At 38.7% G+C, this 21,450-nt stretch overlaps 1 pseudogene; it reads left to right on the top strand.

Moving 5' to 3' along the window:
• Positions 1-21,450, top strand: part of LOC121327100 — a 173,447-nt pseudogene that overhangs the window by 100,851 nt on the left and 51,146 nt on the right.

Raw genomic sequence — 21,450 nt, 5'->3', positions numbered from 1 at the left:
CCAGTGCATGTACGTTTCTGTTTCCTGCAGGTACAATTGTGCGATGTGCATCCCTCTGTGCATCGATATGAGACAATATCCTTGCATGACTCGGGAATTGCAGCAAGTAACAAGAGCTTTGGTAACAGCTGTCCATCTTCCATTTTCTAGCCCATGGTTGCAGGTGATGGTAGGACAGGCAGTGGATTGTTCAACTGTTCCCATACCATGCTTTGGTAGTGTGCTCATCATACATGAAATTGTAAGGCATCCGTTGTTGGAGGCAGTGCTTCTGGTGAATTGCAAAGCATTTTAACACAGGCCTCAGCACAACGGCTTACTTCTGGTATGCTGTACAACTTGCACACAAACTTCTTCACATTATCTTATTTGTTAGTTTTCCTTTCCCGGGGTCTTTAACTCTTTTCAGTCCTTTTATTCAGCGCTTGTTAGGCTTGTCAGGCTTGTGAGGCTTGTCACGTCCAATTCATTTTTACACGAGCTGTTTATTTCACACGTGCTCTTTAATTATTATTATTTTTTTATCAGAGTAAAACAGGTTTAAAAGGCATTGAATTGCAAAAGAAAACTCAGTACTGTATGTACAGCCAAACCCCACCCTTTGTTCGCTGTATTTTACACATACCTCCTTATAGATACTGATAAACTCTCTCCTGATCACTTGTTTTATTACCAAACTCTTCAATAATGCGATCCAAGTCATTATTTTATTACTATAACATCTCAAAAAGCTCTGCAAATGTTTGTGATATTTTTTGAGAGCTGGATGCAGAAGCAGCTACCTCCTTTGTTTATTTCCGTGTTATCTTAGCATAGGGCCCTTTTTTTCGGTTTCAATCAGCCACTGAAAGGTTTTCTCGTTTTTTTACGAGAAAAAAAACACTAGAGACCTGTGCTTTATGCCTTTTTGATGATGTAGGAAAGAGTCCGACATCAGACTGCAAAGGGAAAATTGTCCTGGTCCGACATAGGACCGCAAAGGTTTAAGGAGGTGATTGTGTCTATTGAACTCTTTGCATGCAGTATTCTTGCTGCATCCAGAAAAGTAGGATACAGAATCACATCCTGTTATTGCATGGAAAGGAAGGAGGGCTTCAAAGACCGGCTTGGTGAAGGAAAGCTTCTGCCTGATTTTATACACTGGAATATACTTTTAATGTTTGGCTGTGCCTGCATTCATCCACGTTTTTGCAATTAATTTTGTGGAAATGTGCTACCAGTAGCACCAACGCATCGGTGCCACATGCTGATGTCACAACACTCTCTGCACTGCTGTCCATACAATGCAGGACAAGCCTTGCATCTGCCTCCTCATGATTGGTCTGTAGCTGGTGGATGTCTAAATCAGGGTGGGGTGTTTTTTACTTCTTCTTCTTCCTGGAATCTACCAGCAACTACTGATGATTTGTCTGCAGGAGCATTTGTGATCAGGTGATTCGAGAGGAAGCATGCTAGGTCTGCCTTGTTTGCAGGCACAGCTAGAAAGTCAGTCCAGTTACTGGGGACTGGCACACAGCTATCTTCCATTTCGTCTTCTGTTTGGATGAGAATGTTCTGAATGTTTCTTCCTGGTACCAGCTTTGATTGAAGTTTCTCTATCCCGATCAAAAGTAACATCGACCCTGTCAAAGGGTCTTCCCGCAAGAAAGACCTGAAGACCTAAAAAATGACAATACAATTAAGAGCAAGATACAAAATACAATGACTTCAGTCCTAATAAAATACAAAACACAGTACAATTTGATATCGGGGCAGTTCAAGAGCAGATAACAGTGTTGATGGTTACATCAGGGTTAGATACAAGTGCAGATGAAATACAAAATACTACAGATTGGGTTAAGTGCAGGATTAAATACAGTAAAATAAGGAGTGGATAAGTGCATTAGGCACTAAGGGAAAAGTTGAGTTTTGTCTGAAGAGGTGTGTCTTGAGGAGGCGCCAGAAGGTGGTCAGGGACTGGGAATTCCTAACATCCATAGGAAGGTCATTCAACCACTGTGGGGCGAGGGATGAGAAGAAGCGGGCTCTGGAGGCAGGGGAGTGTAGCGGAGGTACAGCCAGTCTTCTAGTGCAGGCGGAGCAGAGGTCAGGTTGGGGTGTAGGGAGAGATGAGGTTCTGGAGGTAGCTGTGTGCAGTCTGGTTAATGCATCGATAGGTGAGTACAAGAGTCTTGAACTGGATGTGAGCGGTGATCAGGAGCCAGCAGAGTGAGCAGGGCAGTGGAGTAGCGTGGGAGAAATGAGGCAGAGAGAACACCAGGTGAGCAGCGGAGTTCTGGATGAGCTGGATTGGACAGGTGGTGGACGCAAAGACGTGGGCAGGAGGAAGTTGCAATAGTGTAGGTGGGAGAGTACCAAGGCCTGGAGGAAGGGTCGGATTCTTCATATGTTGCTCAGGAAGAAATGGCAGGTGCATGCTAGAGTGGAGATATGCTAGAAGTAGGAGAGGTAGGGGTCCAGGGTTACTCTGAGGTTCTTGGCTGACAAGAGTGTGGTTGATTCCAGAGTAATGGAGATAGAAAGATAAGAGGAGGGGGAAGATGAGGAGGGGAAGAAAAGGAGGTCAGATTTAGAGAGGTTGAGTTTGAGGTGATGCACGTACATCCAGGAGGAGATAGCAGACAGGCAGGTAGAGATACGGGAGGGGATGGTGGGGTCAGAGAAATGGTATTAGAAACCATAGGGTGTAATGAGGGGGCCCAGGGAGTGGGTAGAGAGAGAACAGGAGAGGACCCAAGACTGATCCTTGGGGGACTCATGTTGAGAGAGGGTGAGGTGTGGAGGTTGAGCTGTGCCAGGTTACCTGGTAGGTATGGTCAAAGAGGTAGTAGGAGAACCAGGCCAGAGCAGTGCCGGAGATTCCCAGGTCAACAAGAGAGGATAGGAGAATAGAGTGATCAACAGTGTCAAAGGCAGCAGAGATTAAGGAGAATTAGGCCAGAGGAGAGAGAGAGTTTAGCGAGATAGTGACAGACAGGAGAGAAGTTTCAGTGGAGTGAGCAGAGCAGAAACCAGATACACAGATCAAGGGACATCTCTGTTGACCGCTTCAGATTGATAACTGAATCCATGATGGCATTAATGGTAGTGGTAGGGGGTGGAATATGTGTTGTGCTGTAATGTAATGCAATGTAAATGAGGCACTCAAGCTCTCAGGCAAATCATCAGATTTATTCTTGAGCTAAAATAATAATAAAAGTAAAAGGAAAATTCAGATTTTCTGTAACAGGGGTCTGTGCTGCTGTCATCCTGTGTGCAAACAAGACACTTCCTCTCTAGTACAGATGTTATTCCCACCTCTATGGTAACTGCCCAAAACTATTACACTATATCTGCACAGGCTGACCACTTTCCCAGCACATATACCTGCCCCTAACATGTGCCAATCACATAATTAACATATACAGTATAAAATCAAAAAAGTAACTGAACAAAACGTTATTTTTAACAATATATCCCTATAAAGCTCAGGTTCATTAACTAACACCACCATATATTACACTATATATCATACATCATTACTATATTCATATATAAAGAAACACTTATATAAATAATTTTTTTTAAATTTTACTGCAAACACTAACAGAGTAAGATTTTCTTTAACTAAAATAAAATACTGTAGCATTTTAAATACAGCCCTACCTGAAATAATAATAAAAGGGAGAGTGTAGATTATCTGCAAAGGGGCCCGGTGCTCTGAGTCTGCTTCTGTCACGCTGTCGGCAAACTCACTGACACTCCAGTCCCCTCACCTTCCCTGCCTAGGGGCTTGCACCCTTAAGAATCGGTCCCCTAGAATATTGGAGGCAGTGAAATGGTTCCAAATTCTAAGACTACATGGGCATAAAAATCATGATATTTGAAGCAAAGATCATCACTTTATCACCCTCTGTCCAAGCTTTTATCTCACTCCAATTCCGGAGTTGTGCAAGGATATTGTGTCATGTCGATGCACAAAGGAATGTACATCTCACAATAGTACCTGCAGGAAAGGGAAACTTACATGCACTGGAGCTTGCAAGTGTGTAGACAGTGGCTGCATTTGTAGAAACAAATTTGGCTGAAAAGATAATCCATATAAATTAGTTTTTGTATTTTGAATTGTTCTTTCCAGCAAAATATATGAATATAACCCTATTATGATGTATTTAGTGTGTTTGTAGGCATCAAAAACATGGTAGTAGACACAAAGATTATGGCTTTATCACCCCCCGTTCAAAAGTTATGAGTGTTTGAAGTTTTGCATGGTGGCCATTTTATTCTTTGGTGATTTCGGACCTAAAACATCAAAATACATTGTGGCAAGCAAAATATTAAGTTTCAGCATACAAAAATAATTTAGAAAAAGTGGTTTGCCAACTTTTCCTCAAAAATCCTTCCTACATCTTATTGAAGCATATTTCTGAGAAATTGTCCTAGTCTACAATGAAACAAATGTGAAATCGCAGGGTGTTACATACAGTGTGAAAACCCTCCTTTGATGCAAGAACTGCAGCATTTGGAAGATTTAAAGGATAAATAATCTTATATTGTGGTAATGGTATGCCTTATCAAACATATGCAGATTAGGACTAATTAGTACTAATTAAGGTTCACTGTCTATCCTGTTCGAAAATGGCCAAATGTTATGAAATCGAGTTAGTATGCCTATTAACTTAATTGTTTTATAAGGGGCAGTTCTTAATTAAAATATGCAAATGTTTAATTATTGCTTTGCTAATGGTGCATAGATATATCATAAAGAGATTTCTAAAAGTATTGATATAGCCTCATAATTGATCATGCAGATACATTTTGAATATAATGTGGTGACGAGAGAGAGAGAGAGAGAGAGAGAGAGAGAGAGAGAGAGAGAGAGAGAGAGAGAGAGAGAGAGATGTAGTGGGTGGTGCATACTGTACAACTTACTAAGCATTAATTTCAAAGAGTTTGAGCAGGAAATTCTGACCTGTGATTGGTTAAAAGCTCATTATAGGAGCAAAAATGGATTTAACTATTGCCCTAACACCCTTACCCCACTGGGCACTAGTCTCAATCTGTCATGTGATTGATTCACATCACTATCAGTCTAGCCCCTTTTCAAAGGAACACCTCCCACCTCCACTCCTAAACAACCAGATAAAAACTGCTGAACAGCGATTCAGTTAGGCGTGACCTAACAGAGAAGCAGTACAAAACATACTACAAAAAAAAAAAAAAACTTGCCGTATGAACTTCAGAAACATTTTCTGTTATTTATTTATGTTATTTAGTTATTTACTTATGTTGTGTCAGCTATATTTAAACAAAATACTGTAAATCCATAAATATTTGCGAACAAAATATTTTACAAATTGCACGCATAAAACCTATTTTGCTCCAGAAATGTTGGCGACTTGTTGCACTGGTAGTAGTATATTACTTAATTATATGTACAGCACTAAATATTCCTGCTAAAAATGTTTACTTTTTTTTTCATACGTGAAAAACACATAATAAAAGGCTTGCAAATACCCAACCTTGCCTCTCCTTATTTTGACTGACTCATATATTAAATATGTTCTCCAGACTCAGTTAATAGTGGAAAATTAAATGCCCCTTGGGAAGACTATTGTTACCTCCTGCAGCTTCAGGCATTATATTCCCCTGTCGGTAACAATAGCCTTTCCTCGGGTCAATAATGTTCCACTATAGCCCTCCTCACCAGTCCATCTATATTACATATACAGCTCTGGAAAAAGACCACTGCAAATATTTCTTAAATCAACATCTCTACATGTATGGCAGCCATTCCATTCCAGTGTTTGTTGAATTCCAACACAGGCACACCTCATTCTATTGAATGAGATACTGATTAGGGGATCACCTGAACCAAATCTTATTTAACGAGGAAAAGTATAAAAACCACTCCTGTGGTCATCACTATCCTCTTGCAATAGAACCAACTGGATGGCAAAACAGTGCTAGTAGTACCTCAAAAGTAATTGGAATCAAAAAATAGCTACTGACCATGCCCAAAGAGTTGAAAAGGAAAGTTTTGAGTGAGGAAAAGAAGGGTTCAATTCTGGCTTTACTGGCAGAAAGGGTTCCATTGAGCATCATGTTGCTTCCATCCTTAAAATTTCAAAGATGGCTGTTCATAAGAACAAGGTCAAGCAGCACACATTGGGGACAACAAAGCTACAGACCGGCAGAGGGCAAAAACGACTCTTATTTTCTTTGCATTATTCGAGGCCTGACAACACTACATCTTTTTTGTTATTTTGACCAGTTGTCATTTCTGCAAATAAATGCTCTAAATGACAATATTTTTATTTGGAATTTGGGAGAAATGTTGTCAGTAGTTTATAGAATAAAACAAAAATGTTAATTTTACCCAAACACATACCTATAAATAGTAAAACCAGAGAAACTGATAATTTTGCAGTGGTCTCTTAATTTTTTCCAGAGCTATATATATATATATATATATATATATATATATATATATATATATATATATATATAAAACCTTGTTTTTATTGTGCTTTTTGTTGTATTTTCAAAGATTAAATATACTTATTCTGTTGTGGTTGAAAAACTATTTCCCTTTTTATTTTATGTTGTAAAGAGGATGCATACAAATCCAAACATTTTCAAGATATTAATTTTTTCGTAGTTCCAATTGGGTTTATAAACATCCAGACTAACATTAAAGTTGCATTTGAAAGTGTTTATGATGGTGTCAGATCAAATATGCAGCAGATGGCACAACAAACAGCAGGAAATTGATCCCCTGAAGCATTTCAGAAGTACCTTCCTATTCCGGGATGCTCTCTAAATTTGTCAAACACAGTGACCCATCATTTGTGCAGTGCATTACCTAAAGGAATTGTGCCAGCCTCATTGTCACAGCATGGTCAAATTCCACCTCTGTCGTACGGCATGTCTTCAGACCAGTAAGGAGTAAGTGCATTTCATACATCAAAAGACATATTCTTGCCATTTGATATTGTAAGACTTTGGCTTTGTTTCTCTCAAGATATTATTTCCCAGTACTTTTTATGTTGGTTCCCAGTGGTGAGGGTATGACCCCTTACACTTGCATAGCAAATTCATGAATATCTGATGACTAGTGTCCGTGTACCCGTTTTATCTGAAAATTCCACATTTACTCTAGTAATGAAATAAAACGTAACCTGCTAGAAAAAATGACGTTCAACACTGACACATGTACTTCTGTCTTTATATAACAGGATATCATCACCAACATTTCTCCATGGATTGTATGTGGAACTGCCTTGGTCCCTATCTTCGGCCTTGTGCAAAGCTCTTTTCTGAATATTGAGCTCATTAGTGAGAAGACTGCAGCATACTGATGTCAAATTGTGATTGAACTGAAGGCTGAGTTCCCAAATAATGCAAGGATTGTTTTCTTTTTAGGTTTTATCTGTGGGTAGAAGTCATTACAGGTATTGGTGCTGAGTAGTGCTGCTATAGTGAATTCTAGATACCGTAATGGTTTAATAGTGGACAGACAACAGTGGGGTCTGGACTTCTTAAAGTACTTGTCCTCAGGTATAAAAATACATCTCGCCAAAAACCAATCTGATATATACTTCGTAGTTCAAATATTTAAAAGATGTGTACTGCATGGTACAATAATCCCCACCGTGTACTTCTCATAGTCAGTATGTTACAACCAGTACCAGCTCCTGAAATTAAGTGAGGAGGCTATGTAAGAAATAACCCACGACAGGGTGTGCGGTAAGATAATTCTTACTGCACGCCCTGGGTGCATTGTGAGGCACAAGACCGCAAGCTGAGTGCCTTCAACCACCCAGGAAGTGTGGTAAGAATTGTCTTACTGCACACCATGGAGTGGGTTATTTCACTTATAAAATGTCTACATTTGTTTTTGAAAATAATTACACAAACTAGATTTTTTAAGGAAAAAAATAAGAAATATATTATGTATCCTTCCACTGACAAAAATTGTCCCTGAAGACTGTTTGAATGTATATTTGTATGTTTTTTTTATTATTATTTTTTTTTATTTGCCATAAATGTTGCTATTTATAGTAATCAAAACTTAAGGGAATAGCCACACGTCAAAATTAAGTCTAGTTATGAGTGGTAGAGGCTAGCTGCAAGCTTGAATTGTGTAGACAATACAAATACAGTAAAACTTGACAGACAAAGGGTGATTGCAGGTGGAATACTGCCCATTTTGAGGCTACATTAGCCAATTATACCTTGGAAAGCATGACGTAAGAAAAACTTTGATTTACTTTTACAAAATTAAATGCAGGCTTAGCCTCTGTAGCCTCTTATGATGAGCCGCCACTGGTTACAACAGGGATAAGATTTTTGTAATAGTTTGCTTGTAAAGTTTAGAATTTATTTTGTAAGACTGAGTACTGCCCTTTGAAATCATGACAAGACCAACGACTCCTAACTGTGATCATCCACACTTTAATAGTCTCCTATTACTTTAAAACAAAATGGTCAGAGGATCTGAATTTGGGTGACTCCAGGGTCAAGAGAAGTAATCACTTCCTTCTGCAAACATATAGAATTGTTAGTATTTCACAAAGGACTTAATGTTCCTTTAAACAACGTTTTGATCAAAGTGACATCAAGTATGCACAGAAGCTTATAATAATACTCAGTAGGGAACTACCCACTGCTAGCAAAAGAGCCCTGCTCATTAGGTCTAAAGTTAACTGAAACACAGAGGCCTGGCTGTCAATGCTGAAAAGATCAAATTCTTTAAATTCTTGTTTATTCAAACACTAAAATGTGAAAATCCTTCTAGTATCCATAACGTCAGACAGAATACAAATACCTCGGACACAGGGTTAGACAGACTGAACATATACAAAAAGGACAACTCTCCTTCCTTTTTGCACTTTGTTTCAAATTTCTGTGTCATGACTGCATGCAGACATTTTGATTGAGGCCATTTTGGTTCTACAAAAAGAAATGTAAACAAGAAAATTCTTATTTCTAAGCAAAACACATATAGTACACCCTTATATATTACATGTCAAAAAAAATACAATTTAACTGCAGCTTTTAAATATTTTATTCAATTTCTTTTGCATCAAAGCACAACACAAATCCTCAGCAAGATGAAACAACAAGTTGTTTTACTTACTGCTGTGTACCAAAACACGTTTATTTACCAGTTGTAATACAAGAAACCTTACTTTGTTAACCTCCTTAGGGGGATTTCTGCTGCAAACCTAAGCACATTGTTCTCTATTACATTCTGTCTCTACAGGGAACATGCTTTTTAGATCTCATTCTTTGCCTCTGACGAGTTTCGCATTATGTCCCCTGCGTCTCTTGGGCCATTTATCTGAGGATATTTTATTTTTCCATATTTTTGTTATCAGTGTACTTCTGGATTATTGTCTTGTTTTTCTTTGTGTCAGTCAATTGGGGGGGGTGGGGGGGGGGTAGATTTTGAAATACAACATTCACAGAATTAAGGTGTGTTGTTAATTGTTGCTACCATGTTTAAAATTATGCCAGCACATCAAGTATATGCAAAAATCCAATTGTAAACCGATACCTGTATACGGTACTAGATTTGAATAATTTACTAGATAGTCTAGTGTTAGTGGTACTGTTTAATATTACAATGATTCAATCCATTTTCACAGTGTTTCTAGAGCCTATGGAAGTTTACCTATTTTGCAAATTTACATTGTAATATATATATTGTTTCCTTCGAATAGCTCTATAGCTGTCGGTAGTGTAGTAGTATTTTGTATATAACTTAATGCATAGCCATATACGATTTTAATGTCTGGAACTAGTAGTAGTTATATTGTTTTATATGTCTCTTTTATTTTTGCATCCTCTATACGATTCACTGGGGGAGGAGGGGAGGTGATTCAGGGTTGTTATCTGCTTGTATTGAACCTTGAAACCTACATGTATTTGTTCATCCTTTATGATAACAGTGTAAAGTCTAAGGGTAAACACTTATTTCTCATATGCTATGAGAAATTGGTTTTTGTGGCTGTGCAATTATTTTTGTGTAAGTTAATTGCCCTTATAACTATAGGTTTTGCTTTACTTATTATTTGTCTACTTAGCTTCTATCAAGTAAAGACTGAGCCCTGTAATCTATCTAAAACTGAAGTAATCTCATCATATTTCATATGCCAGGGATACAAACTACAAATTCAAAATGAGGCTATGAAGTAGTTAGAAGATGATGTATTGTGACATTGAGTATTGAAAGCTATATCTAGGAAAGCACTTGTCTGGGATTAATTAAACTGTTCATTGGAATGGGTACATTTTGTCTATCCTTTTGTAGATGCGAGTACGTGTTTGTTTCTCATACACCTTGTTTTACGTGTATGGGTGAAAACTGGATTAAAAGTCAGATCACAGAATATTGTGTTTGACAGGCGTGCACGTTTGATTCAAACACAATTGCAGCTTACGAATTTGTGATTTGCAGTTGCACGGTGCAGCCACTAGGATAACTTAGTGAGGGTGAAGCAGGTACAAAAACATTCAAAACAAATGCAACGAAAACACAACTAATAAATAAAAGGTGTCATCAATACAGCTAGCGTTACCTCCACTACAAGGAGGGTCTCGCTACAGAGTCTGTGCGCTACGCCCTTGCTATACTTTGGTAGGATCCCCTAAACTAACCCTAATCTCGAACAATAAATAGTCCTGGTGACTCACACAGCGACTGCTTCGTTCCACTTCCTGGTTTGTAATTTCGCTCTCCTGAGCGTAAGGGTTTGTTGGCTCCCTGGCAGCAGGTTGCTTCTCTGGGCAACGCCTTCACTGAGCCATCTCACAGCATGCATCTCCCAACGTAGCATGCATCCCCCACTGTAGCATAGCGTCTTGTTATGAATGATCAGGCGCTCTTCAGAGTCCGCCCCTCAACGCAGCAGCACGCATGTGTCAAGGAACCAGCGACAGAGCATACCTTGTCACATTGCTGTTATACTTGCTTCCCTTGTAAATACAACAATATAGTTACAATATAGGAAGCTACTTTGATATAAACAGATATTTTTTTCAAGAGAGTCCTGGCCAAGAAGGCAGCAAATGCATTAAGAACACAAACACTGTTCATTGCACATAACACACATGTTTCTATTACATAATCTTCAATTCTCTATTTAAAGTCCTCTAGAGATATCAGACTGCTAAGTTTGAATTCATTTTAGATGTATTCGGTGTGACCACAAAACCACATAGTGCTTTTTGTTTGTATTTCCAGACTGGTTACAAGACTTGTTGTCCTTAAGACTTTGTGTAGGATGTTTTGTTGCCAGGAACGATTATTTCAATTATTACTTTTGTCAACACAAGGTGGACTTCAGGGTCACAATGCCCTGTTATTCAGCACACTTCATTTGCTAGAGTTACAGCATCCTCGCAGCTTTGCAGAAAACCCACCCAAGCTGATTTGAATGCATACCACACTAAAATAATAATAAAAAAACAAGGTCAAAGACTGCCTGTTAAAATTATTCATCATAAAAAAAAAAAATAGAAAAAATAATAAAAACAACCACAAAAAATAGAAAATTGGGATGCTTATAGGTCGTGGCTGTCAGGACATGCTGCATTGATTGCATTTATCATCTTGCAGAATCTTCTTGTTACACCAACACCAAAAGAATAGATTTATGGAGAGAAGGTGCATTGTCCCCAATTTTTAATATGTCCATATCTGCTGCTATTGACAGTTTCCACAGTCGTGAAATTCCCCAGAGACGCTGTGTTACGGGTGTTGGTGGATGGCATCACTTACTTTAATGTTCCATTATTAAATTGATAACAAGATAATTCCTGTGCATCTCAGAAACATGACAGGATTTACAATTGTTAACTCTCTCACTGAATGGGATTTGATGTTCTAGGGTGGTCTCTAATAAGCAGCATATTTTCATTTCTCTGCAGCAGCAGCAAATAAAGCACTGGCATTTACATAGGAACACCGCTGTGAAATATAGTCAAATTGTATCACAACAGCCGAGTTGCACTGACAGCGCTCCAGCTAGAATGATATATTTTCATATCTGGCTTTTCCCAGTCATGATGGATACAAAAAGCACATTCTTGGTATGTAAATCCAAATTTTGTTCAAAACAAAGAAAAGAAAAAATCCTTATTAAGAATACTCTTAAATGGTGCACATGCAGTCATTGTTTCCCACAAGGTTTAATCCTAACAGACTTTGGGCTCTATCTGTGTGTCATTGATTTTTCTTTCGTATCTTTACTTCTCATAGGTTTTGGTGACTTCGTAGACCTACCAGCGATGTTCACGAAAAATAACTGTTTATAGTACATTGCATGCAAATATTGTACAAAGCACGGAGGCTATGAATTTGCAGTATTTACAAGCATGTAAGTAATAGTAGTACATAGAGCCCTTTGTTTATAAGTTAATCAATAGATATTATTGGTACTGTAGCGTACACGGAGGTAGGGGTCAAGGCTGGTAGGTTACGCAATCAGATATGAAGGTGACGCAATCAGATATGAAGAAATAGGCCCAATACCAGCTCCTTTTGTACAACGGGTTCGCCTCCCACCTCCGCCTGTAAGAAACCTTTGCCTGTGAGAACCTAGGTTTACCACAGTACTTTCACATTGCTGCTGTAGTTTATTATGTATTGTTGCGTGCATGGGGGAAGGGCAGCAGCAGGGCTGGTAGGTGATGTAATCACAATCTGAAAAGACATAAACCCGATGTACGCTCCTTGCAAAGGAGCCGGCTCTTTATACAGCAGTATCGGCGCTATGCTTTTGTAAGAGAGGTCCTGGGTTCGCGCCTGCCCTCTGCCTGTGTGTGGATTGCCTCACCTTGTGTGATGTACCTGCCTGCGTTAACCTATTTCGCTACAGTATGTTTCTAAAGTATAGAACTATGTCGTTTACAGTAGGTGAACAATTGTATATGTTTTATCTTATTCAATACAAGTCAGATGTTTTTTTTATGAGTTGTACTTAATATTACTGTGGAGATTTAAACTTGCCTCAGTATGCTGTATACTCACCAAAACACATTCAGTAACACAGGACTGGTTGTGTGTGTGTGTGTGTGTGTGTGTGTGTGTGTGTGTGTATTCCTGTATTCTTGAAAACCAAAAGCAATAATAAGGAGCTGATTCTACATTTCCATTTTTATGGCATGATAATTTTGTGTTTGGTAAAGAAAAATTAAAACTGTTACTAATCTAGCCTTCCCACAAGGATTCTAATACCATGCTTTTGAAGTTTTTATTGTTTTAATAATGCTTGCACACCAATGAATTTGTCTTGATCCTGTAAGTTATAAATATTGATTTTATGACTTGAGCGAGGAAGGATGAGTCTGCCCTTTTTAAACACAAGATAATAGCTTTCAGATCCATTTTTGAACACGTTGAAACAAGAATAAAATGGTAGTGTTTTTCACCCCAAAATCGACTCTTCTGTTTAATTCCATAAGACCTGTTGGGCAGGATTTTCAAAAACCAGTGTTATTAAATCGAACTCGAACTAGTAACAAAAGCTTTAGTAGCAAGTGATTTTCAAACAAAATGTGTTAATTAAATTAATCCGTTAATGCTTTGAAATTGAGTCGATGAGGTCTTTAATAAACGCATTTGTCGTTAAAAAGCTTAATGTCACAGGTCACATACATCACTTCCTGTCTCAATGACTTGATAAGGGGAACTTGTTTATCAAAATGCATGATAACGAGATAAAGAAATGATTGAAAGCATAATTCGCTGTTATGGAAACTACTGGTGGGAGACGGTTTTCACACCAGCGAGCAGCGGCCAAATGGAAATAAAAAAAATATGGGAATATCTATTTTGTGTATAATTTGTAAAGTTCATTTAAAATCGTGCATTTTCACATGCAGAATGTACATTTATTTAGAACACACGTAAATGCTCATTTACGATTATCTGGCGTGTGGGTAAAAATTGGACGGCATGGATTAACTACAAAAAAATAAAATAAAATAATGTAACCTTTATTAGTCATTTAACCTCATTCGGGGGAAATTTTGACACAACTTACTATATACAACACTTTTAATGTGCATTTTTAAAATCTTTTTTTGGTTAAAAAAACAATTAAATACCGCAAGCCATCTACAGTATGTATATTGGTTGGAATTTATTTTCTTACGATGACGTCTACTTTTGTATGTATTTTAATATGTACGAGTGCCATTGGTGTTTGTAGTTGTTAGTTATTTTATTATACATGTATATCATGTATGTAACACTTCATTATATATTTATTAAGCTTTTAAAATTATTATAGAACTCCCTACCTAACACACAATTTGTTACTATTTGCTTGCCTCCTCAATAAATAAATTCAACATGATTAGAAGTAGCCATCCAGCACTTACAGTATTATAAAAACATTTTAAACGTGTGAAGGTGAAAGTGTACATTGTACATAAAGTGTGGTGGGAGTCGGACAGCATTACATATAGTTCTTTGCAAAATCCATGTCAGTGATCTTGATCACATACCTAGTGCATAGCTCTGTGTCCTTGATGCCTGTTCTTCATTCTTGTGTGGATAAGACATAGTGTTAAAAGCAAGGACACATTGCAAATCCACAAATCCACCTAAGGAAACTTTATTGTAATATTTAATATGCTGTTTTCTATATCAAGATTTCAGGTGTATAATTCAAATAAAATCTATAGTAGAGGTCAGCTGTCATATAATGTATGTATGCAGAATTCAAATACTTCAGGCTACAGTTGCATTGATACTTTCTTGGTAGTAACATCACACTGGGTGCAAATAATTGTAATTTTAGCAATACAACAAACATTCCATAAGGTTACAAATGGTTAAAATAAGTAAATAATTCTCTTTCATGACCACAAGTATAGAAAAGGCTAAAATATTTTCATAATTACAAATATTGAATTATCAAGGTAGTCTGCAAGAAATTAACCCTGGTCCCGTACACACACTCTGTATCGTTCGCGTCACAGATGCGGTCAATTACATGTCTGTTTCAAGGTGAGTTATATACTCTTTTGTTAATTAAAACCCTCTTTTTCCAAGTGCAAATTAACTCCTGATATATTATGACAATTAACATGCATTTGACATGCATTGACAATTCACAGGCAAACAAAATAAATAGTTGCAAGAAGCACTGCTTGTCAACATAATTTCAGAAATCACATTAGGGTGATTATTTAACAATGAAATAGGCATGGCGACACTTGAAAATACTAAAATCAATGCTACATACCGATTTCTTGATTAAAACTGGAGATATCGTTTACAAACTTTTGACAATCCTGCCTTTCCTGTCTTTTCTTCCAGATTCTTATTTCCAGAATTATGTGCAGTTATAGAACAAGGACGATTGGACAGAGCTCTATAAAATGGCAAAGGTTAGTATTAATGGCTTTTTTTTTTTTTTGTAATTGCCTAAACATACTTTTTCATCATTGCTTATTAATATTATTTTACATGACAGGTGTTAAAACTAAATGAAACTTGCCATTGCAAAATTATATTGACTGTCTTTCTTACAAAATGTGATATTGATTTACAGTTCATATGCTAATAAAGTGCTTGCGGCCCCGCATGGCTCACTCTGGGCTCCAAACACAAGTTATTTTACTAGGATGAGTGACTCGGGATGCTATATTATCAAATACAGTGTAAATTGCATTGTCAAATGTTCAATTGCAAACCACTTTTATAACAATGTCAAATTCAAGTAGGATTGGATTGTATCAATTCTATAACATTTTTCAATATTTTATTTTAAATATAAAAAACATATTGTAAAATATAATTTTATTAGAGTTTTTATAATTAATATTTGACACAAAAATGTATACATTGTGTATAATGTGTGTCTTACTTTGCCTTAGGCCACAGTAACGTTGACAGTAGCAAGAGATATTGATTACAGTATGGAATAAATTTTTCATATAAAGACTTCTGAACTGTGTAAAATGAAAAGTTACATGTTTAATTAGCTGCCTAGATAACAAAAGCGGTATACTGGCAACAGCAAGGATTTCTAGACTAGCCGACTACTGATGTTCCTTCACCACGACTGTGTGCCTTGAAAGCTGTCATTCCAATCCTGTTCTGATTGCTTGCCTGATAGAAGAGCCCCAAAGAAATTGAAAACTCTTAAATCTAAAAACAGGATGCACCGGATGTGTGTTTTCCTCAGCTTCAGTATGAAACAGGACAATCATAAATCAAATGTTTTAGTGCTCAGTGTTTTTGATCAGTGGCTTAGCAGGAATTTGTCTGAACGCTGAAAGACCGTTTTGTATAACCAGTATTTCTTGCATTTAGCTGTTCTGGTGTTATTTTTTAGTATACTGCCTGACATTTGTCATTTACAATGTCCTGCAATTGTTCCTCAGGCTTTATAACTCCAGTTTTTTTTTTTTTTTAACCTTTTCTTCATAGCAATATTAAACCTCTGTCTGGTCCATTTACCACACAGGATATAAACCCCAATTGCTATCAATCAAAAGGGAAGTGAATAGCCTACTGTTTGTTGTAGAATATAAATCTGTTGTTATTTTCAGAGGATGACATCACGATGGATTTATATGCTGTAACGAATAATAATTGTTAAATTGCTCAACAATTAGAATATAATTAGAATATAAAATGTAGCTCCTCCCACCTAACACCCTTCAATTAAACATTAAACTACGATGGCATCAGAAACTGCAATAGTGAGATATTAAATAAAATGGGTTACAAATGAAACATTATGAACATTGACATGCAAACAAAGCTTTTGAACTGGAATCTGTGATTTCCTGGTTTGATCCTGCTTGCTGGGAAGAGGCCAGTTAACAAGTTAAAAAATTAAATCTTGTCCTTTTGGGGTCCCCCTGGGGGTTTATTCTGGGTCATGTTTTTTATTTTCATTAATTGTTTGTCTGACTCGCATCCAATCTAAGGAGGGGTGGCAAAGTTTTCTTCCGACAAAGTAGTAGAGATCTTTGAAACAAAACATTTTTAAACAGGAACATGATAAAGGCTGTGAAGTTTGTATTTGGCTTTGTTACAGTAGTCAGCAATTAAATCAGGAGCAAAGTATTGGCACGGATGAATGAATTTAAACATCGGAATGGACACCTCTTAATAATACATGCACTGACCATTCTAAGATTTGGAAAAGACTTCATATTCTTCCTGCATCATTCCCATGTTTAAAATAAATATGCTAATGTTATTGCAGTTTCTGATTTTTAGGTTTTAATGAACAAGCACCACCAAAGCAACACAAATGGAAACAGAACATTAAGGGTGTTTAAATATCTCGTGTTAACTGGGAGGGTGGTTAATTACACTTGTCTGCTCTGTGTCGGTAAACTCCTGTGCTGTTTTTTTTTAGCAGTTGTTAGAAAGCTGTAACACATCATAACTCCAAAACCATAGTTTGAATATTACCAGGCAACTCACATTTTGGATGACCAAAAGAAATTAAAAAAAATTAGTACCAGAAAAGGAGTCAGGGAATAAAATCCCCAAAACATTACATATAATACATCATTATGAATTTAATGCAGGGTTCTGGTACCTATTCTATTTCAAATGCATAAACTATGGTTGAATGCATAAATGTGCATTTAAAATTCAGATTCCAGAACATTTATAATTTATTAAAATGTATGCACATATGTATGATATGTATTGACATCATGTTAAAAATGCATATGTCTATTAATGGAATGAAAAACTTATTTGATTGGTTTGTTACATAAGCTGGGAGCCCCTCTCACTCCCAGCTTGTACTCATAGCTCCAGGGGAAAAGATAAGAAACATATCTTCTTTTTACAAGCTGAAGCTGCTGAAGCTCTGACTAAATCACTGACTGCTACAGAACACCGCTTCACAGAGGCCAGGATTTGTTTCCCCATCTTTTATTCAAACCTAAGCTGACAATAATAATGATCACATGGGTTTTGCTTTGCAAAGTATACCAAAGCTTCTTATTGTGATCCATAATGATAGCACTTAATTTTGTGTCTCTGGGCCTTTTGTAGCATCCAAGGAAATGTTAACATAAAGGGCTTAGTAAAGAGGGGTGAAATTAAACATTATTGATAATTGGCTTTGTGAGCTTTAAGCATTGTGTCCGCTTTATACCTGTATTCGCCTAATTGAACACGAAATCTTGTGCAAAATTCATGCTTGACATGAGCTCTCCCATTCCTAAAGCTGACTGTGATAAATGACTTTATCATGCCACTTGCTCCTCTGCTCTTTGTAAGGCTAAAATGCTTATTATTCTTTTCCTCGCTAATGGTTGTCAGTTTAAGGAAAATCATAAATCTGTCGCTGGACTCACTCTGGCAGGTTTGTAGAGCTTTCATAATTGTTTAAATCCCTCTTCTGATACATTTGAAAATGCTTTTGCAAATGTAATTGCCTGTCAGATACATTTCCTGCTCAATACACTTTGAACTCTTCACTCTGTCATTTATTTCTACAGCATCTTTTTTAAATACCCAGTTTGTTTAATTGAAAATATATTTGAGAGATTCTATTTCAGTGTAAGATCAATACATTTTTCTATAGAACATGTAACATGAATTATGCATGTTTTACCTTTGTGTACAGTACATGTACACTATGCACTTTATTACTTAAGGTGTTCTATTCTCGCCCCGCCCCCACCCCAGTATTGTGGAGTAAGTTATTTGCTTCTCATTAAGTAAACTCAAGACTTTACCATTTTATTTTTGGGGACTTTATCCATGGATTATCACAGCAGTTTTTCTCTGTTGTGTTTGTTCACCCACTGCGGCTTCAGCCTGTGTGTCCTACTGGTATATGCTGCACGCTTAACAAGTGCGTGACTACACATGGTCAGGGTAGGCACCGTTGCATTAGCTGCTCCCCGTGCTGCGGTCTCTCGGTGCACGCTCAGCCCCTGTTACTTCGGTGCCTCAGTGTACGCGGTGCCCAGTGCTCACAGTGATTAGTGCACTCAGTGCTTTGGTGCTTCATTGCCCTTGGTCGCACAGCGCCTTAGTTAACGCAGTGGTCGGTGCACGCACTGCCCCGATGCTCACAGTGCTCAGTGCACTCGGTGTCCACTGTGCTTTGGTTCCTCGGTCGCACAGCGCCTTAGTGCTCACGGCTTCAGTGCACACGGTGCCCAGTGCACATGATACATGGTAGAAACAGTGCCTCAGTGCACACGTTGCTTGTGGCTGCACAAGGTGCTCGGTGCACGCAGTGCTCGGTGCAGGCGGTACTCACGGTGTGGTACACCCGGAGCATGCAGGACTTCTCAGCTTCTGCGACTCAGTTATAAACACTGCACAGCTGTGTTTACTCTTTTTCTTTTCAACAGCCTACATCGCTTTGCGATTGTAGTCTGCTTGTCTAACAATACAGTGCTTGCTGGTTTCTGTTTTTCTCTGCTATTGCAGATCCTCCACCTGACCCTGGCTCTACCACGCCCCGCTGTGGAGTTGACTCAGGCAGTTTGTCTCGGCCCTCTTTCTCGGTGCGCTTAAAAATTATGTTCACCCGTGTTGCCGTGGTCTCTGTACTATTTACCCTCACAGCTTTGCTGTTGTGTGTGTGTGTGTGTATGTGTGTGTTTTTTTTTACTGCCTTGCAGTTGAAAAAAAAAAAAAAAGTGTGATTCCTCCACCGGGATCCAGCTCTGTTGTGCCCCACTGTTAAGTTGAATCCGCCGGCTTGTTTCAAAAAAAGAAAATTAAAAAATCAGTTACCTGCGTTGCCGTGGTGATTTCTATTTTACCCTCACAGCTTACTGTGTGTGTGTGTTTGTATATGTGTTTTTTCTTTACTGCCTTGCAGTTAAAAAAAACAAAAAAGCTTGAATCCTCCACCGGGACCCAGCTCTGCTGCATCCCGTTGTTGAGTTGAATCAGCTGGCAGTCCACCTACTCGGCACGCTTGGTAATATTAATAATAATAATAATAATAATAATAATAATAATAGAAATTTACAGTGTTTCGTCCATAGCTGAATTGCTGTGTGTGTAAGCCTATATTTTTTTCCTATTACTGCCTTTGCAGTTCCTGTCTAACACACATGTAAATAACATGCCCCAGCATGTGAATGACACCTGCACTCCTTGGACCAGCGGTAGAGGAATTGCTGAAGTGCTCTCACCGAGAAAGCAAGGCATCTCAGCAGGTAGCCTCAATGACCCCTGCTGTACTCTGGTATGGGAAATAACGAGACACTGGCGTTTGCCGTACTCGCTAGTCTGACCAGCCAGGTGAATGGTTAATAACAGTCGACCAAAAAGCCGCGTATTCCACCTCCCTATTTGTCCAGTGCACAGCTAGTATCTCCGCATCGCCTTTCAGGGGAGTGTCTTTGAGTTTTCCATGCTGCCATTCACTTCTCCTTAGCCCCCCACATGTTTTCAAAGTGCATGGATGCCATTCTAGCTCCCTTGCAGCTGCAAGGGATCAGGGTGATGAACTACCTGGATGACTGGTCGATCTGTCCCAGGCACAGAAAGGAGCAATGGCCCATACAGCAATTGTGACAAGCATCTGTTGAGGCTGGGACCCTCAACGATGCCAGAGCCAATTAATACCGGTGCAAAGTATGGTGTAGTTAGGTCTCCGGCTGGATTCCTTTACAATGCGAGCCTACCTGTCAGATGACAGAGTAGCTTCCATTTGTAACTGTCTGGTCCTGTTCAACAAGGGTTCACAGTACAATTGGTGTTGTGTTCAAAAATATTGAGTCTGATGGCCACGACCTCATCAGCCACCCAGCTGGGGTTACTGCACCTGATCCAAGTGTGGCTCAGTGCGCCTTTCGGCTACAACCCAAGTGTGACAGACACTGTCGGCTGACCATGTCTCGTCTATACTGGGACGCCACCCTACGCTGGTGGAGGCAAGCCTCTCATCTGAGCGATGGCGTAAGGATGAGAGTGATACACAATCATCAGTTGGTGACGATAGATGCATCCTACTCTGGTTGGGGGCGATCTGGGCAGGCAGAGGAGTCCGCGGACCCTGGTCGGGTCACTGGATATCCCTTGCACATAAATGCGTGGGAGCTGAGAGCTGTCCATCTCACGCTTCAACTTTTCCTTCCTTTGCCCCAGAACAGACATGTCATTGTTTGCATGAACAACATGTCAGTGGTGGTGTACATGAACTACCAGGGAGGGATTCGATCCCCGAGGTTACACCGCACAGCCTTTCGGCTGTTGATCTGGGCTCAGAGGCACTTACTTTCCCTCCGGGCAGTCCATCTCTCAGGAATGGTGAACTGGGCAGCAGACCTCCTCTCCAGGGAGGGTCCTCAACCGTCAAAATGGCAACTGCACCCTCAGGTGGTGCAGCGCATTTGGGAACACTTCAGGGAAGTCCAAGTCCATCTCTGCCAAGGCTGAGACGACTCATTGCTCCTTGTGGTTCTCCCTCCACAGCTGCGGAGGTCCACTAGGCGTTGATG

The sequence above is a fragment of the Polyodon spathula genome, chromosome 14, assembly GCF_017654505.1.
Source record: "Polyodon spathula isolate WHYD16114869_AA chromosome 14, ASM1765450v1, whole genome shotgun sequence".
NCBI lineage: Eukaryota > Metazoa > Chordata > Actinopteri > Acipenseriformes > Polyodontidae > Polyodon > Polyodon spathula.
This window is presented reverse-complemented; position numbering and strand designations above follow the sequence as displayed.